The sequence below is a fragment of the Prinia subflava genome, chromosome 11 (genome assembly GCF_021018805.1).
Source record: "Prinia subflava isolate CZ2003 ecotype Zambia chromosome 11, Cam_Psub_1.2, whole genome shotgun sequence".
Classification (NCBI taxonomy): domain Eukaryota; kingdom Metazoa; phylum Chordata; class Aves; order Passeriformes; family Cisticolidae; genus Prinia; species Prinia subflava.
In genome coordinates, this window is record NC_086257.1 from 17,421,207 (window position 1) to 17,431,447 (window position 10,241).

Genomic DNA, 10,241 nt, shown 5'->3' on the forward strand with positions numbered 1-10,241 from the left:
TCCCACCCATCCCATGCTCCCCATATATAATTCATTACTCTCTAGCCTGAGGTTAAACCTCTCTCACTGCCAATGCCTTAGGGCAAGCACAGTTAACCAGCTTGACTCAAAAAACTTCTGAAAAACAAAACTTTGAAGTCCAAGTTATCAACAAGTGTGTGCAGGTACCGAACCCCATCAGCACTGTACAAAGGAGCCCTTACTCTTGTGCAATAAACGTAAGCAGCCTCTGAAAACACTTCACAAGCTGACACCAAGCTTTCCTTTAAAGGAACAGCAAAACACAAACACCCACAGACATTTTGATTCTCTCACTAGATAAAGAATGGCACAGTTTACTCCTGAAGTAATTGCTCTGTATTTACAGCAACACCTCACTCTGTATGACACCAGCACTATCAGCTTCTATAATCAGTATTTATCCTTTTGATAACAAAGCAGTACCAGTGCAGCTCAGCAGCTAATCATCTTAAAAATTCCTTTTCCCACTAAAGAACTTGCATCTCAAAGTGTTCAATAAGGATGTATTTGAGACGACACAAGTGTGTAAAGCCTGCATAGTAATACCTGTTTATCTTCACTACGTAGCTATAAATATTAATTAAAAGTTAGAAGAATCCAGAAACACAAGGGGAAGGCAAAAGCAGCACACACAACATGGGATGCCACATGCAAATTGCCCCAGCCTCACTATGTAGCCCATATTTTACAAGTTTGTATTTTTCTCAAGTTCAGACAAGGACTTTGTCCTGCCCTTCTATCAGACTTATTCTGACTTACAGACTATTATAGCAAGTTTTGCCTTAGCCATGTCTGTCCTAATCACTACACATAAGCACGTGTAGCTCAAAATAAAGGAGTCTAGAGTCTATAAATGAACATAAAACATTAGCAATTGGACTTTTAAGGCAAGTATGAGTGGTATCTGCAAAAGCAGGTACTCAAAGTCTGATTTAAGAAGCTCTTCTGCATTTTGTCTCTATTCATCTTAGACACAAACAGCAGTTGGGATTTTTTTTTTTTAATTGTGGAGGAGTGAGAGGCGAGTGGAAATGCAGAGAGGACAAATAACATAATTTATCACCTGGATAAAATATTTCCATCACACAGAAAATTGTCCAGAATTTACTGGACTTACAAGGTGGAAAGAAAACTGGCTGCCTCCACTGATAGAGAGCACAGCTTAACAGTATAAAAGCACTGCAACAGGGCCTGGCTCTCTTGTAACCTTTATTACTCACCACATAACTCGGTTATCAGAAAAATCAGGACATAACATCTCATCAATTTTCTTGTACTTGCTCATCTAGCACTTCCATATTTCTCTACCCTAGATGCAGTTTATGCCTGCTTCTCCACTACAGACTGTGTGTCTGTCTCTTGTGTGCAGCACCTACAAAACATTCCTTGAGTGGCCTCAGTAAACATCAGCCAAACCACAGGCTTGCTAGGACAGCTTATTCCAGACACATTTTATCCAGGTAAAACAAACAAACCCAGACAAATCTCAACATTCTCAACAGAGCCCCATACACAAGGGGCTTCTGCAACACAGCGAGTGCTGAGCACTCCAAGGAGAGCACAGCAGATGGAGGCAAGGGTTTCATCTTCTCAGGCTCTGCAAGAGGTGCCACAAACCTGCCAGTTTTTAAGGACACTCCTGAACAATTTGGAGTCATCACTTTTCTCGTTGCTCTCCCATAGCCAAACCAAACAGACACTGCCTCAGACATAGAAAAAGGTTTTCTCAATGGCCATGGATTGTGGAGGAGCTGAAATTCCTACAGCTGCCACTGCTCTACCCACAGGAGACTGAACTCACGAGCAGAGGGGGAAAAACACGGAATCAGATTCCAGCAAGGGTAAATCCTGGTAACAAACAGGACCCAAGGCAATCCTGAATGGAGAAAAGAGTGATGCCACAGTCTCAACACAATTACAGCAGCAATGAAAATAGATCATTTGCTCACTGGTGTCATGAAATCCAGCTTCTTAAAACTGCAACAAAGGAAGATGTTAGGAAAGCTAATCTACCTACCTGTTCTTCTGTTTCATTTTTGACTTAGATCATTAATAAAAGCTTTAATTATAACTTACAGGACTAAAAAAAATCATGTCTGTCTGTGTTTCTCTCACAAATTTCTCCACATCATACAATTTTTTTGCACAAAAAAGTTTCTCCTTGAAGTGTAAATAAAGTTTGAGTAAGCCATTTAATACAGGCAAAGTTTTCTTGCCCTCCCCTCTCCCTTTTCAAACATGATCAGCTTTGAGTCTGGATCCCCTTAAAGTAAAGGCCTTCAAGGAGCAGTTAATCCCAGTCCCTAGGAGCTGAAACAGTTCACTTTCCTAACAGCAGTGTTACTTAGAGTGACTAAAGATAATCCACATACAAATATTTAATTCAAGATGCTGCTTGAAGAACTTACTTTCCACCAGTGCTCCAGGAGTATCACTGGGTTTACCTGGCACCATAAACCAGCAAGACAAAAGGACAGCTTAGAAGGTCACTGCTAGGAAAGGAACTGAAGCGAGCAATGTAAAACCAAAAATAAAGCAAGCACTGCCCAAAGTTTAGGAAGCTGAAGAGAAAGTGAAGTGTTTACCCCACTCATTAATACAGATGAGAAACCTCTAAACTGAGGAACTTGCAGCACTAACAGTTGTTTGGCCAGTCAGTGGAGGTAGCCAGGTTTCTGTGCTGTGCTGTGTGACTGCACAGGGATGCTGCCAGTACTACACCAGCAAACCTCAAACTCAAAAAGTGCAAGATCTACACACCCTAAAGACCAAAAGTGAAAGAAATTTACCATAATTCACCCCTTTGGCTGTGTTTGACATACCAGCTGTAAATGGTTAAATATTAAAAGGCACAATCTCTTTTGCAATGGACGAAGACAACCACACAGACTGTTACACCTCTATATTAATGGCAGATTCTGATTATAGATTTGCTTTATACTTGGAAGTTTTTAAAAATACGTTTGGGAACCGCTCAATTTTCAGAACACTTATCCCAAGAGCTCTGGTAAGCTACAAGCAAACATGAGCATTGTAGCAACTTGACTACGTCAAGCACTGCACACCTGCATGGGAATGGAGGAACAAGAGGCCCTTGATCCTTTATGAGTAACAAATTCAATGCACACACACTGTATTTTCCTTAGATCAATCAGCAGATTGCTCCATTTGCAACTTACATCACCTTCAATGAAGTTGAGTACTGTAAAAGATACTTTGCATTCACATCTTTCACCCATTATAAGCCTCTTAGTTTAACCACTCATTAGTCCTTGGCAGTCCTATTTATTTTTGACAGTTTTAGAGACCCCAGGTTTTAACTGAAAAGCACATAAATGGGGAAAGCAGGATGACAAGACTCTACCAAAGGTTTCTAGCTGACACCTGAACTGTCCAACCACAGAAACCTTTTGTCCACACAAGTGCAGAACAAACCCACAGCACTGCAGAAGAGCTGCTCCTTCATGCTTAGATCACCACAAGCCATCTAGGGTTGTGTCAGGGTGCCCAGTAGATCAAGAGATACATGGAAATTCTTCTGTTAAAGAAGCTTGTTTTTAAGAGCATCAGTAATGTAAATAAAGCAAACAGCTTTGAGAGTGTGGCCTTGTGCAGGCAGGAGTAACTCATGCATCACCTGCTCCTGTGGGAGGCAGCTCTTACAACACCCAGAGTTCAGCCTTTGCCAGTGGAGGTCTGGGCAGCTCCAAGGACGGGAGGTAAGGAGGAAAGAGAAAGCCAGCCTGAGACTGTGGTGTGCAGCTGAGATATGCTGTGCAAGAGGATGCCCTCCCTCCCCCAAGCAGGATCCAAAATTGGAAAGAGAGAGAGGAAGCTGCAGAAGGGTGTCTCTCTTCAAACCACCTCGTGGCCAGAGCTGAGCCGATAAGGTCAGGAAGTCTGAAATGACGCAATTAGCACATGTAAAAGCAGACTCCCAGCACTGGCAACTATCCCCTCTTCTCTTTCTTTCCTGACCAGCCCAGCTCTGTGGACTGTTAAGCAAACATTTTGTCCCAGAGGTGAAGCAAGCTCTAGGGAAAGGCACTTTGACAAAACATAACTCATGAGCACAAGACCATACAGAAATAGCCAAAGTCCGAAGTTACTGACTCAGAGGAACACAGCAGGACACGTAGGTGGTGACCTCATGGTCACACTGCAAGGCTTCAGCTCCTACAGTAAACGTGGACTCTCCTCTCAACCAGCACTTCTGGGAACTCATAATCTCACCTAGCTGCCACACAACTACTAGATTTATTTCTTGCAAGATGATAGAATTTACTCAGAGAAACATCCTCCTTTAGCAACAAGATTAAAGGAGATATGTATATTAGATAACAGAACTTTTAAGAGAAATACTGTCCCAAATCAGAGATGGAAATTTTCTAGATTAAAGAACCCAAGGATCCTTTTGTATAAGCAAAGCATAAGGCTATAAACTTTTTTTAATCTTCAGGCTTTTGATTGATTTTAATGAAATGTGACTCAAGTTTTGTCCCTTCCCTCCTGAATAGCTCTGCAAGGCAGAAGCACAGAAGTAGCTGAAACAAAGTCCATCAAACTTTGCTGTCCAAGCTCTGTGAAGGGAACAGAAACTGGCATTTCATCTGAAGTCCTGGAATGTGTCTGAGGTCAAGGGTCTCCTTGATTGCTTTCTGTAGGCCTTCCTTAAGAGTGTATTTCTACCAGTATTAAACACATCTTCCTGCGGCTTTTAAAAATGACTTTTCTTCTTGTGTTAGCAACATGTAAAGATAAGATGATGGTATTACTCAAAGGCATTCCATCTCTCTTCTGAGTTTGGGCTAGAATAAGTGGAGTTTGTAAATGGTAGAGAATGTTAGTGAAATGTAGTCTTTAGCTGAGGAACACAACCCTGCTGTGCCTGTCCCGTCCGTGGCTCAGCACCCACAGCTGCTGCTGAGCTCCTGCCCCTCCCGGCCAGCACAGCTTGGAGGAGCTGAGGGAGGGCAGAGCAAATAGCACCGGAGCAGATAAGGGCTGCCCTTACACTGCGGACGAGACTGCGAGTCTCAGGGAGAAGCCAACCTGGGGGCAGAGGAGAGGGGTCAAGAGCCCAATAATAGAGAAACAAAGCTCTTGCAACACCTGAAAATTCCCTTCTACAGTTTCCCATCCCCATCAACGCCCCAACTCTCACAGCACGCAGTCAGGGAGAGCCTCCCCGTGCTGCCCAGGGCACGGCGTGCCTGGGTTCCCCCCGACTCCCGCTGGCGCGGCCACAGCCCCGCGGCAGCCCCGGCAGCGCGGGCCGGGCCGCAGGCCGGAGCGCAGCGAGGGCCGGAAGGCAGCGCAGCACACGCGGCGCCCCGCGGCCTCCGCCCGCCCGCCCGCGGCCCCGCAACAGCGCCCGGGCCCCGTCGCTCCGCGGCCGCGGGGCCGAGCTCCGGGCGGGCCGGGGCCGCCGCCGCCGCCCGCTGCCCCCCGCTCACCTCTGCCCGCGGCGCCGCCCGGCTCAGCCCGGCCGCCGCCTGGGCCGCGCTCCGCCCCCGCCGCTCTCGGGCCGGAGCTGCGCCGGCGCCGCCGCGTCAGCCCCTGCGACGGGCGGGGAGCGGCACCGCGGGCACGGCCCGCCCGGGCAGCGCAGCGCGGCGGGGCCGAGCCCGGCCCGGCCCCGGCCCTGCCCTGGCTCTGCCCCGCCCGGCCCGGCCGCTCCTGCCTGCGTTCCCCGGGAAGCGCTGGCGGCTGCCGTGGGGTGTGTGAGCTGCGATGCCGAGGGTGCCACGGGCCCTCCCTGGTGCCCTGGTCCTGCCGGACCTCGGGGCCGCCGCCGGGCCCGGGAACGGGCGCGGAAATGAGACCCTGAAACATGCCAACGTGACTTTTTAAAATAAACCGTTAATTAATATCTCGGTCTGTGGAAGTGCTTCTCAAAAACCCAATTTACAAAATAAGAAACTCAACAACCTGACCTTTTAAAACAAGCCATTAATTAATATCTCGATATATGGAAGTGCTGCTAAAAATCCCCAAATTAAAAAGTTTTGCTGTTAACTTCTGCCCCAGCAGTCTGGCAAAGCTGCTTCTCCTACGAGGCAGGGCTTGTTCCTCCCTGTGCTGCCATGTGTGGGTCACCCAGCATCTCCGTACACCCCAGTTCCCCTGCCTGCAGCCCGGGAGGAAGGTACAGACCGGTTTAACTTGTGTGCTGCGGTGTACAGAGGCAGCATGGAAATGGGAAGTGCTCCAAAACCATTGCATTTTTGTTGCTGGGTGGAGAAAGGTTACACTTCCTCTCACTCCGTAGCCCCTGTGAGGAGAAGCTGAAAGAATTTCTTGAAATAAAAGAAACCAGTGAAGCAGAGATGATTGGGAAACAGCCATGTTGCATCGTTTTCTGCTATGGCTTTGCACGATAAGAACTATTTCGTGATCATGCAGTATTCATTATGCTGTGCATTCCTTCAGGAATTACAGTATCCAGGCTGTGGGTTGTGAAATGCTGTAACAAAGAAATTTAAAAAAGAAGGGATAGAGAGGACAATGGGGTGATGCAACAAACAAAACGGTGAAGTCCATGCCAAGCTGAGAGTTGCTGGCTTTTATCTGTTTGTTTGAAAAAAATACAGCCTGGCTCTCTTGTTAAATACAGTGCTTTCCTAAGCAACCGTTTGTTCTTCCTGAACAGTAAATCCAGCCAAAGATGGGCTAAACAGTTTCAGAGCAACAGGATGAGTCCTCTGGCCTTTATGAAACACACAGTAAACAGGGTGCATAGGGCAAGGCTCAGGCCATGAAGTTAAAACAGGGATATAATAAATGGAAAGAGGATTCCTCCCCCAATCCATCTGAGCGCTGCAGAGCTCTCTGCATCTAACAGCACTTCTGCACTCACATCATGGCCTGACCTGGGCAATCATTAGTAGAGTCTACGCCAGGCACTTGAGACACATAAATGGGAGACCAAGTTCACTAGATCCTCTTAAAAAATCGTATTTGACTTTTTAAACGTGGGGTTTTATGAGCCTCCTGGTTTTGCCTGTGAGGATCAGCCTTATCACACATTCCTGCTTCCTCCCTGTCCGTGAGGGCTAATAGCAGATCTTTAAAAACTGGAAGCTGAGATTCTCAGATGAGTAAGATGCCTGTAAACACCGAGGCTTTATGGAATGCCTGAAAAACATGAGACTTGTGAAAATGAATAAATAAATAAAAGCCAGACTTGGCAACGCTGACAGAAAGGACTGAATACCAAGTGCATTACAGTAACATTTTTGTGGCCAAACTTGCAGCCTCAATGTTTTAATGATGGCAGCCTTTACTGCATTTAACAGAAGCCTGGATTTGATTCTTTCGGAATAAAAGGGCTTTTGAATGCTCTGTAAAGGCAGTTTCCTGACTTCATTGATCGCTGACACAAACACCAGAATTAAATCTCCTACATCTTGAGCTAAAGCAACAATCCCATTAATTTGGAGAGCAGTGGGCTTGTACAGGAAGCAGTTGCTGGAAGAGGAGATGTAGCATGAGCTGAACCAGTTGGCTGCTCTCTGTCTCATGTCGCCAAGCAAGAGCAGGGCCAAGGTAAAGCTCCATATAACCATGTTTTATTTGGAGGCTGCTAACAACCAGTCTGAATTCATGAAGGAATGTGAATAGCCACATCAGGAAACTCAGCAAGAGATTATTCGAATTGGCAGGGTTTAAGAAGGAAAATTAAATTTGCTCTTTGTTGTCCTTGCCTGTTTTTCCACTTCTGAATCAAAATAAAATGAAGGACCACTCCAGAGAACTTGCACATTCCTTCACATAACTTCAAGTTGTGATGTAAGGACTATATTGGCAGAAATATCTGTGGGTCTCCACACATACTTTCATTAAATACATGGAAAGGATTGTTGTTAAATTGCAACAAAGTAAAAAAGCTTGAAAAAAGGTACATTCACAGCAGGCGAACTCTAACCTGAACATAACTATGTACATAATGATGGAATGTGGCTACTCTTTGGCCCGAACATTGGAAGTCTGAAGTTTTTTCAGGCCCAAAGAATTTTCATGAGGTTAATCCTTCTATGGCACAGGGGTGCAAGAGGTGGGAAGGAAGCAATAATACAGCAGAGGTAGCCCAAGCTCCCTGAGAGGAAAAAGCCCCGCTGTATAATCTTGCCTCAGTACTTTCAGCCCCTGCCCAGTTAATGAAGAGAATCTTGGTCAGTTGGAGCAGCTCTGGCCCTGCTGACCCTCCCCATGGCCACCCCAGTGCTCACACCCTGCCCAGGATTCTGCTGCCTCTACCCATGCTTGTTCACTTATTCCTCCCAGGACAAGTGAACAGCAGCTTCTGAGAAGAGGATCACTTCAGCATGTGCCAGAAGTGAATCTTCTAGAATTTAAACATTGGCTTCTGTGTCACAATAAAGTAAAAGTGGCATTTTTTCTTCCCCCAAATTCAATGGATTTGATAAAGACTAAGTCTTATATCACTGCAGCCATGTGGATCTACACCAACCTCATTTAAGGGGTTGCCAGTTCTCCAGCTGCATGTCTTAGTACACAGAGGTTACCCCAAAGCAAGGACTGTCCATATAATGTATGCAGCAAACTCCAAATTGGATTTGCAAAGTGACCTGGCTAAAAACCCCCAAACCCACAACATTTTAAAGGCAGACTTCTGATAGGTTGTTTACAGTTACTCCATGGCCTGCACAATTCACCCACAGCAACTTCTGGCTGAGGTGGGGGTGAGGGCACCTCTGACATTTTTACCACTGCAGGGTGAGGCTTTCAGTTCCTCCTCTATGATTATAACCCTATTACATAAATACAGGCAGAGCTTTTAAAGCACAAAACTGCCACAACTTGCACATTTACTCAACTGCATTTAAAATATCTGTACTTTCATAATTACAACATTGACAAGAGTTTCAGAGGGAAGGCTGATTTTCATGAGGGAGAGAGGACGCTTAGCCATTGAGAATGATGTGCATTGACATCAATATTCTGCTCCACTACAAACTCCTAGAGTGAGCCCCCATACATCTGGCATTTCAGGACAGTGCTTCCCCCACAGCAGTCACCTCCTAGCCCAGCTGTAGGGCACAAAGTGCTCTTGCTCCCTATCTACTTTGTGTGCAAGTCAGAATAGCTTGAGCCACCCTCAAGCAGTGAAGTGCAGGTAGCCAGTGCTGTGCTGAGGAATGAGGAGCCACACAGCCCATCCTGTGCCACTGATGGCTGCCCTCACACGGGTGGAGTGGTAAAGTCCCAAGTGGTTCTTGCTGCTTTTGAGTGTGTTCTCAGATCTCACTCGACAGGACATAGGGCTGCTTGCCTGCCCTGCAGGTATGCTTTGAAAATAAACAGATTGAAGTCAACAGGCCCGAGATATATCTGTGAAAGTGACTGTGGAAGTGAGTGTAAGAAAGGCAGCCCTAACATAATGTTTAGCTTTGGACTTGGAAAATCCATAATTATATCTTGCTGTATGTCTGCACAGACCAAAGCTCACAGAGACCATCTACAGGCTATGTTTGAATGAGCTGTTCCAGGTACCGCAGGCAGGGTCGTCATGGTACCAGCACAGGCTGCAGAGTCCACTTCTGAAACCCAGAAAACACACAGGTAACCACTGCTGTGCTCTGCAGCTCACCAGCTGCTCAGCAGGTTATATAAAGTTTGTTCTAGGTACAATTCCACATGTTTATTTAAGCAGTGAAGCCAGTGCAGGAATTTCTTGCTTTCTGTTACTCTTTTTTGCTCCTGCATCTCTGCTGCCTTCCACTGTCTCTTGTTATGCCACTACAACTGTCCATGAGGCTCACTGGAAACTGAATGATTGAATTTATCCACATGGAGAAAATGAAACCAAACCAACCAAACAAACAAACAAAAAAAAAGAGAAGAGAGAAGCAATACCCAACAATTTTTCTCTAGAGCTGCATAAGGACCACCAGAGGCAGGGGCTGAAATGGTCAAGGCTGGAAGCATAGGTGGGAATCTCCCCTAAACATGTATAAATGGCACTAGCCCAAATGGTGTCACAGAAAGAATAAACACAGTTTTTTCTTTTCTAGTCAGCAGCCAATATTCTTCATTAAAACATGTTGGTTGTGTTCTCTCTAGCAGTGACACACCAGGGACAAGATCTGGAAGAAGGCTGCCTCCTGGAAGTACTGCTGCTGCACAGCATCCTACTGGTACATTTTGTCTTTTGCTTGGCAGTCAGACGTGGGACTTGCTTTTGACACTGTGCTGGC